Genomic DNA, 10,492 nt, shown 5'->3' with positions numbered 1-10,492 from the left:
AAAATCAATATCAGAGCTAAATATTTCTAAATTAACAACTTTCCCTTTGAAAAATACACTATATATACTAAACTATACATAAATCCTTTGTACTTACAATTTGTTCCTGACCCTAGCATTGTATAAAACTGAAGGAAATGTTGGTTAGAACTCTGATTGACTTAAAACAAATGACTTAGTAAATTTGATATAGTTATGGTGCACAAAATTATTCTGTGAATTGGAACATGGGTACACAAGAATATTCAAATATTGGTATTTTGTGTTGCATGAACTGAGAACAATCACCCACTAAAGTAACATTATAAAAATTCCCTGTAAATTACCAAAGATGACTATATGGAAGGTTTTGAACAATGTCTCCAAGCCCGCAGAAAATAAACAGAGTTCCAAGGACTCTCTTTTCTGTAATTTCTTCAGATTCCCTCTGAAAGGAATTTGTTTATTACTAAAGATGGGTTGGTACCCAAAGGTGAGTTTTCATGCAAACATTACTTGAAACATAACATGATCAATGCAACAAATACAATGAAAGCAGAAAGGAACCCTCCATGTGCTGTACATGTTTGTACCTATCCTTTTGTAAACAATGTATTAGCATGCAAGTGTAAGGACATGTATATATTTCATTGGTTGCCTTGTAATATCAAAATAAATATCTGTGAGTTCCTTCCCTTGTCTTCATGATTTTCCATTGATCATGGCTCAGTGAAACACAGATAAATACCATTGTAGCAGTGATAGGTGGGATAACCACAAGAAAGTAGCTATCGACTGTTTTGGCAATCCATGACAGATAAGTGTGATGAGTAGAAAGAAGGATATTTAGAGTCCAAAGAGAAAAGTAACGTGTGCCACAAAAGCTGATGAGACTTTTATTCTTTAAAATGTTTCCAACATACATGCCTGATGTTTATGATTTTTTTTTTCTAGAACCTAAACATGATTACAGTTATACAGTCAAAAACATCTGATTGTAGTTTTAATTAAGCTAACCCTTCCCTCACCCTCACATCACCAAAAGCCTATACCGTCATTATGAGGGATATATTGTAATGATAACTTGGTAATCAAGAGAAATTAAATCTGTGTGTGTGTGTGTGTGTGTGTGTGTGTGTGTGTGTGTATGTGTGTGTGTGTGTGTGTGTGTGTGTTTTAATGTGTGGATAGAGGTTGTTGGGGGTGGTGCATGAACTTGAGTTTTTTGAGATCATAGAATGGTGGACATATGAATGAACGAGTGTGGAGTGTTAGCAAATTGAGAAAATTCCTTTGGCTTCTTTTGACTCTAGTGTGTGTACATGTGCAGCTATATGCATACAGTGTGTGTACATGAGTCTTACAAATGACACCTGCACTGCAGAAGAAGAGTTTTCCAAGGTCAGGGATAAATCAACAGAAATTACACAGCTGCCAAAACCAATTACTGCAGAACCATGTAACACAGGGCCTACCCAATGGGCATAGACCGCTCATCGAGTGTACTCAGCAAACACACATGAATCTGGGCACATTGACGCTTGTGTGTGTGTGTGTTTGTGTGTATGTGTGTGTGTGTGTGTGTGTGTGTGTGTGTGTGTGTGTGTGTGTGTGTGTGTGTGTGTGTGTGTGTGTGTGTGTGTGTGTGTGTGTGTGTGCGCGCACGTGTGTGTGTGTACACCCTATAATTCACAAATAGACAAAGAAAACACCATGGAACAAGAACAATTTCATCCTCCACCACCTCACCTCACAGGCTTAACACACATATTGTATTTCATGGCTTTTCTCATCATTTTGAGATTTTTTTGAGATTGTTCATTTTCTTTCTTGTGAATCTAACTTTTTAAGACAAACATGACTATTTTCACAATTCTGCATAAATCACACACTTCTGCATAAACTACTTGCTAATATCCTTACTAACCTTTTAAAGACATTTCACTTCACGTTAATGGACTATAAAAGTTGCTAATATTTTTGCTGTAATTAGCAGTCAACCAGGTGTGAAAAGCAAAGCTTTCTAAAAGATGCCCAGCCTTCAAGTCATGCTGCCTCTGACCCACCTCAAAACTCTAGTTCTTCCATTCACACAGAGCTTGATTTGACCTTTCACAGCAATCACTTTGCCATTTCATGGTTATTCATCCATGCTGGCTGCACACAGGTAGAAAATCAAACCAGCTTTTAAAACAGTACTTCACATTCAACTATAAAATTGTGAGGACAGGTAACATCTACTGTACAATAGGTGCAGAGATAAGGATAATGAAAACATGACTGTTAAACCAATTTTTTTGTATTACTCAATACCGGAGATAGTGATCATTCCTCAAATAAATGCAGACATGCATAGAAGATACAGCAATGGTTCACAATAAAAATAGAAACACCTCCTGAATTCATTCAACATTTAAGGGACATTTTGTGATAGCTATGTTTTGGTCAAGCAACCATCATCAGGCCTTTTATACAACACACTTTAGTTAATGAGTTGGTTGGTTTTGACCTTTTGTGAGGTGTTTTATGTGACTTCATTTGGTTCAATATGAAGATGGTTGTTAACCTTCAGCTGGGGAGTTACACATGTAGCAATCTCCATGGCTCTGGTACCCCTTCGGGCAAGGGGAGTTTCCCCTGAGTACAGTCTGTTATTGGAATTTAAATTTAGCCTTGTTTATGTGTTAAGTCAGGTTAGTTGCACTTTTTGTGTAGTCTGTAGGGCTGTATTAGCAAGGACCTCGATATATGGGTCATGCCAAATTGTATATCACAATACTTTGTTGATTTTCAACATAATTTACTGAAAATAGGGCGCCTGTTGGCCTAGCCATTAGGCCTCACGCCTTGTACGGAGCCTTCCATGCGGGCTGCCGGGGTTCGAGTCCAACCTGTGTCTTCTCTTTTGCATGTAATTCCCCACACTCTCATCCCAATTTCCTATTTATCCACTGTCCTGACAAATAATAAAGACATAAAAAGCCAGAAAATTTAAAAATCTTAAAAATAATAGTAATAAAAAGTGGAGCTTAGAATGAAGTTTTCCTTTTTTTTTTCAAAAAATCAGAACTATTTAATTAAACATTTCGATTCTAATATAATTGAAAATAGCAAACAAAAACAGGTAAATTAGCAAGTAAACAATCACAAGGAAGTCCTCAGCAACTTATGAAACTGAACGATTAGCAAAAAACACCAAACAGTCATAGAGAAAATGTACTCATATTTACATTTAAACTCACAAGAGGACTCTTAAGGCGTGAAATTTGTGGGGGAAAGTACACAAAAATAGGCGCTGATAGTTACTGTGTCGCCCATTCAGTTAGTTGATAAACATAAACTGCATCAAGGATGCTGGTGATGATGATGATGATAGATGGTGGTAATGCTGAGTCTTTCAGGCCACACTTCATTTGCTGCCCAGTGAGGAGGAGAGGGAGGGCAATGGAGAGAAAGAAAGATGCCTGAAATGTCCTCAGGCGTCTTCTCTTTTGACCCATGAACCGAGAACTCATAGAAGGTGCCGCGTTGGATCCCATTTGACATCCTTACCCCTACAACAAAGTCTCTCGCTTCCTCTCTCTCTCTCTCTCTCCCCCACACACACTTACACATTCTAATGTGTGCATGCACTGCCATTACAAAGAGAAAATGTTGACATGTGGGTCAGGGTTCACCATGCAGTGTAATAGCTTTTCATTGACTGTTTAAAATGCCAGTGGAAATTAAAGTGTCAATTACTGAACAAATACAGGCAACATTAGACAAGTAAATGGATGGGAGAAAAGTGTAATTATTTGACTGAATCCAATAAATTCAGTATATTACATTTAAGTATTTAAACTGGTTTCACAGGATTGTGTTACCAGACCTCTGTTAATAAAAAAATTGTCTGGAATTCATGGAGTATATTGACGAGTATATTGTTATTTTTGTCTGTACAATCAACAAAGGAACTGAAAAAATATTTGAAAAAAGTAAAGTCTTTAACTTATTCAAGAAACTCAAAATAATTATATTGGATTGGAAATATTTTCCAATCCGAAAAACTTTAACTCAGTTTGGAAGTGCTTGGACTAAAACTTAAGTGGATGATCGTGATGTCGACCATTGGTTTGTCCGGTTTTTGAAACCAGAAGAGACCATATTAGACAGATTGTGGACGTGCAAGGTAGCCAATCCCTTAAGTGTAGCTTGTTTTTTTCTGATTTTGTTACTTAATTTAAAAATGATAATTGTGTTGAAAAAGATATATGGTACTGCTGTTAGAGACCATTAACTGATAAATAAATGTTAATCAGGTAATAAGAACAATAGAGGCAGTCGTTTTCTCATAGGCGTTTTTACAATTTTACTTCTTTGGAGGCCGTTTAGAGGCTTTTGAAAAGACACATATGTAGTTGACTCACTTTTCAGACCTGAAAGCTATGCCCACCTCTTTCAAACAGTCTGTGACGCCTCTAAAACAAAAACACCGGCACTTTTAAGATGCCAATAATTTGATATCTGCTGGCAATAGAAAGAAGAAAATAGTATATGGGTAGGATTATGCAAAGAAAGGCTGTATTGTGACCAATAAGAAAAACAATGTTTATTTGTTTGTTATGATATTTCCTGGGTCAGATCATAGATACAGATAGGTTTGTAGGGAAGGCTTACTTGAAACAATAAAAAGAATGCCTTCTTTTTTCCAAAAAGAACCAACATGAAATTTGACATTTCTGTAATGTGTTGGTTTTGGACTTCTTTCTAGAATTTTATTTCGACCAAATTGTTTAATAAATTGGTAAATATTCATTTTATTCAGACATATTCGTGTTGCAGTTATGCAAAAAAAGGCTCTATTAATCTAATATAATCACTCTCTTTTAAAGTCAGGTTTTCCAAAAGTAATTTGGATAGGATTTAAATCTCATTGCCTCTCTTTTATATTGGAATGCAAGTATAGAGTGGAACTGCGTAGTTTCACTGTGCGCCTAAATTAAAAAATGACCCATTATTTAGGAACTTAATCCCGTACTCCTTGTAGACATTGACTACTGACCTAATTTAACCCTCAAATTGATACGATATATATTTATTTTATATTCTTTGTCTGAAAACAACAGCAGTGGAAAGCAGAATTTCTCATCAGCTGGTTCTGAGAGCATTGTCTGGCAATTTCATTCAAAAGACAATGAACATTGTTACCCTTCCTGACCTCCATGTTTCCTGTCCAGCCTCTCTTCTCTCTTTCTCACCAGGTACAGAAACCATTTTCTTTGTGTTGCCTCCTTTCATTACACACAAGATTACTCACACTCACGCCCCTCCCCTCTCTGTTTCCTCTTCCCATCCTTCTCTTTGCCCCTTCTTTTGGTGGCTTCATTTCATCCAATATTTCCCACTATTGGTCATACAACCTTTATCTCTCCTGCTCTCAAATTCTTTTCAAGGAGGTGTGCCTATGAAAACAGACAACTTGCATGCGCAAAACTCAATTAAGGAAATAAACACACATGAAATGCCTCACACATGCACACACACACGCACGCACGCGCGCACGCACGCACGCACACACACACACACACACACACACACACGCACACACACTCACACACGCACAACACATGCACACAACACATACACACAATAGCAACAAATGCAAGTGTAAATAAAGGACCAAATGAGCTTGTTGTGTTCCATGTTCATGAGATGAGGTTGAGCATCAAGCATGCAAAGATGAAATGTACCTGATATGGCATGATGCCATGTCAGGCATGTGATCAGGCAAACAATTCATTTTGCATTAATGACAGTGAGTGAAAAGGCACACCACATGACAAATATGTTGCTTTGAGCAAAAAGTGCATTTTACTCACACACAGAAATACATGCATGCATGGTAACATAGCCACGAGCAAAACATGTGCAGTCCCATGCAGAAGCTGTAGCACAGGTAACAGTACTGTAGTACACACATATACTGTAGTATTTCCACCTGAGCTTGAAGCTCTTTCGGTCATGGTTGTTTGGAATTTGCTGCCCCCTGCTGAAATTAAAAGAATAACTCCAGCTTCATGTCACACCAGCAGGGATCAAAAGGAACAAAAACGGATGTGATTTACTGTGTGAGTTCACTCTTTTGTTGAGCAAAACCTACAGTTCAACCTCTGGCTGATGATTTTCAGCTTTGAGCCAGAGTTTCCAGTTAACAGGATGGTTTATTCTAAAGGTCCCCCTCCCTCATTTGTCAATAACATTTACAGATTCATAAAAATAAAAAAATCACACCACCTAGAGTGGTTGATATTGAATTTATATTTTGGATTTGGCTATTTAAAGGGATTATAACGATAGGGTATATACTCTTGGGATAAATACGTACATGTTTACTAACACAAACTTGAATGTACTTTTAAGCAAGCTCTATGTCCTTCAGATTCCTGCTTCTGGTTGTCCTTTTTATTTGGCTCCTTGACCAATCTGTCTACTCAGTTTGCTCTCTTGCCTTTCAGTTTGTCTTTAATCCATTACATAATTCCCTTCCTTCTCATAATCATTTGGCTGCCTGCATGTCCTGCCTCTGGGTGTTTATCAGCAGTGCAGGATCTCATTTGCATCATATTTAAGCCCAGAACAACACACATGCTCAAAACGCCAGATAATTGTGGTAACTTTGCTGGGTCAGACTTGGCAGCGATCTTGTGAAATTATGCATCTATTTGCCAAGAAAATTAAGTTAATCTGACTTCAATGACAGTTTAAACTGCTGCAGGATTATAACTAAAACTGTATACAGTTAAGTAAATCTGCCGCAGGGGTGCCTGAATGATTAATTGTTTCCAAAACCCCCATATCAGATAACATTTCAGATTCCAGATGTTGGTAGCAGTGAGATAATTGTAGATTTAAAGTGAAAGGGTAACAGATTCTGTTGTTAATATTTATTGCGTCATCGATGCACAAACATTTTCCCTTCCTGCTTCCAATCAAAAGATCAGGATTAAAATCTAGGTTGCTATGATCTTTAGGCAAGGCTGACTTTTGGCCATGGTGCGTAGCGTTTCTATCTTGGCTCTGTCCTGAAGCGCTGCCCCCAAACACTGTGAGTGAGTCAACTAATCTGTTATGCCTTCTCTACAACCGCAGGGATGAATGCTGCTTCTCTTTTTCTATCTTACTGACTGCTCTTCTTTCTGCTGTCTCCTATTTCCTCATCTGTCTTACAGCATCTGTATCAGTCTGCCCCTCCGTTGCCTTTGTGAATTGGTCTCTGTTAGGCTGTTTGTTAGTGTTATATGAACTGTATGATTGTTTCCTTGATTGAAACAATGGTGTGTGTTAGTTTGTTTTCTCATCTTGTTTGCCTCCCTGTTACCTGTCTTGCTCTTGCATAAAAGTTACCTCACATGATTGTTTCTCTTCATGTCACTGTCTGAATGGTTTGGTCTGTCTATCATCCTCTGAAAGTCTCTTTGTACACAATGGTAAATACTACATTTATACAACACTTTTCTAGTCTTCTGACCACTCAAAGCACTTTCACACTATTTAACACATTCACACACTGATGACAGAGGATGCTATGAAAAGTGCCAACTATTGTTAACTAATCACATTCATTCACATTCATCCGCCGCTGGCCATGCCATGGGGAACAATTTGGGGTTCAGTGTTTTGCCCAAGGTCACTTAGACATGTTCACTGCAAACTGGGGATAGAATCCCCAACCATCTGATAGAAAGATGACCGACTCCACCACTGAGAATGATCATTAATTTAACGCTTGTGTAGCTAATTGTTTAGCATTAATACATTGACTCATATAAATATATGTGCAACCGTCAATAACTCCTACTTCTTAAATGCATCCCAGTGCAAAAGGACAGGCAAAAATATAATAGATGATAATGATAGTGAACAAATCAGTGAAGCAGATGTTGCCATTTACAAGTAATGAGGACTTCTGGTTGGTTGGTGTTGTCTTATTTAGTTTGTTGTTTGTTTAGTGTTTTATTCAGGCCTGTAACCTCAGTGAACAAACTTGCTAGCTGGCTAGCAATACACCCTTGATCTTAACCTAAATGTGTTGGTGTCGAATGGCTTTTGCTCAAGAAAGCTAAAATTAGATTAGATGGGCCAGGACTTATTAGCCTGGTAATGAAGAAAATGGACCCGCAGGTTCAGTGTTGTCCCTCTTTTTCCTCCCAGTCAGGAGGCGAGCAGCCACATTTCGAACCAGCTATAGGTGTACAAAGAATTGTAGTTACTGAGTTGACAGATTATAAATGCATGGATCACACTCCCTGAATCATTAGTTGAGAGAAAGGCAATTACTATAAATTTTACTATGAATAAACTTTGCTATAAATCTCACGTTAGCTATACTTAACAATGGAAGAAATCTGCCTGTCAAACTTGAAAACACTGTCAAATAAACACCAAGACTCTAAAATAAATGTTGGCATTAGGCTAAAGGTCCAAGAAGACCATTATTGGGTTGAGGAAGTTGAAGCTCTTTGATGCTTTAATATCATTTAGATTGTCAAGCAAGGGCTGCAATGAGCCCTACCTTTCATTTTTAAGGGCATTCTTCATCCAACAAAAAAATGCTAACGATGCTCTTGGCTACTCTTTGCCTAAGTTTGTATGGTAAACACATAGCCGAACACCATATTAGTGCTGACATTAAGGTGCACAAAACCAGTACAATATATAAAATATTTCGAGAAATATAGACATTCTCAATAAATAACATATACCGTAGTGATTGTGCAACTGTCAAATTGTTTGTATGTTTTTTTTGGTCCCCTAGTGGTCAAAATTGATTAATGACATTTTCAAGGTCAAAAAAGGTGTTCTTTCTTTTCCTCCGGCACCTGTTAGCCAAGAGCACCTTTTTCCTCAATAAAGGTTTTTGTTTAAAGTATATCTCCAAAAAGTCAACAAGAAAGGAAAGTAAGAAAAGTAATTATACAATATTTAAAGGAATGTTTCTCTCACTGACATCCATTCAACCTTCATCTTACTCTCTGAAATACTTCGATTGCATAAGAAGTCCAGAAACTTTTTAGGCTCATAAAGCGTCCTCAGACGTTTTCATGCTACAGCAACGTGACACAACAACAAAAGAAGATTAACTTCACACCATCTACCGGATCAAGTCAAGATGTCACCTCCAAATCAAAGAAAGAAAAGCTGATTTATGTAGTGTGACGGAAACACACACACTCACACACACACACGCTAGAACGCAAACAAACAAAACATGCTCAACATGCACACACAAAAAACACACTCCCTGATGCATTCAAACCCACTGATAAGGGATTCTAAATCTGGTCTAGAGTGATTACGAGGTCCTTCGAACAAATCATCAAATAAGATTATAGAAAGAAATGAACAGTGTTGTAAATAGACACTGCTTCTGTATGTTTATTATTTATTGATAAATATGATCTGAGGGCAGTGAAAAAAATCTTCTTATCTTAGCCATGTCATGTGTAAATCTTTTCGTAATTTTTATTTTGTATTTCAATTTCCCTGTTTTTCAGCAGTAGCAGAAGTGTGACTGGTAATAGTAGGAAAACAAATGTGTTACTGATGATAATATTATATATGTTCATGACATGTAAGGCAGCATGCACAACACAAGGACTCTGAAACTGCAGCAACAACTTTATTTGTAGTGCTAAAACCTGTGATTTTTTTTTACCCTGACATTTTAAAAATCTGTGCCTGATTTCCTTCAAGCAGAAGTTGGGTTAACGTATGTCGTGAATTGTGTTTTGTTAGAAGACTTTATTTACTTTTAACAATTAACATTCTCCCACCCCAAAAGGTCTTAAAAAGCTAACATTTGAATGAAGATGTTAAGGAAGCCCAGTTTCACTATGCTAGATGTAAAGATTTGTTTCATTACCTGGCACACTCTTTTCCAATATATATGATAAAAAACAATATTTTGCATCCCTGCTTAATGCTTTTATTTTGCATAAAACAGTATTTGAAATGTTGTTTTGCTCAAATTCTTATGCTTCATCTACTGTCAATGTTTGTGTCTAACCCTAACCCTCTATGATCTAGCTGTTGGATTGGACTTTTAATGTAAAATGCCATCTTATCTTCTTTGATTCTATCATTTCAACTTTAAATTGCCCTCTCAAATAGAGATATTAAAACCCTTTCAAGTGACTTCTAGGAGAAAATATTGGCATTCATGACGATTTTTACAAATATTTATTTCCAAAATAACTGCAGAGATGAATTTTAAGAGTAAAGGTCCTTTTCGAGTTTAAAAACGTCTCAGAGCTCCCAAAAACATGTCTGTGAAGTATCTTGCTATAAATCCACTCTAATCTTGTATTTTAGCATGCCTATAAACCCCTCTATTTTAGACTGGCTCAGAACAGGCTGTTTAGGTGTCTGTAGCTTTAAATGCAAATGAGCTGTCAGACCACGCCCCTCTCAGTAACGCCTAGGGCGGCTAGGACTTCCTTGCTCCATGCTCTATTATTTACAGTGAGAAAGC

The sequence above is a fragment of the Labrus bergylta genome, chromosome 5 (assembly GCF_963930695.1).
Source record: "Labrus bergylta chromosome 5, fLabBer1.1, whole genome shotgun sequence".
NCBI lineage: Eukaryota > Metazoa > Chordata > Actinopteri > Labriformes > Labridae > Labrus > Labrus bergylta.
This window is presented reverse-complemented; position numbering follows the sequence as displayed.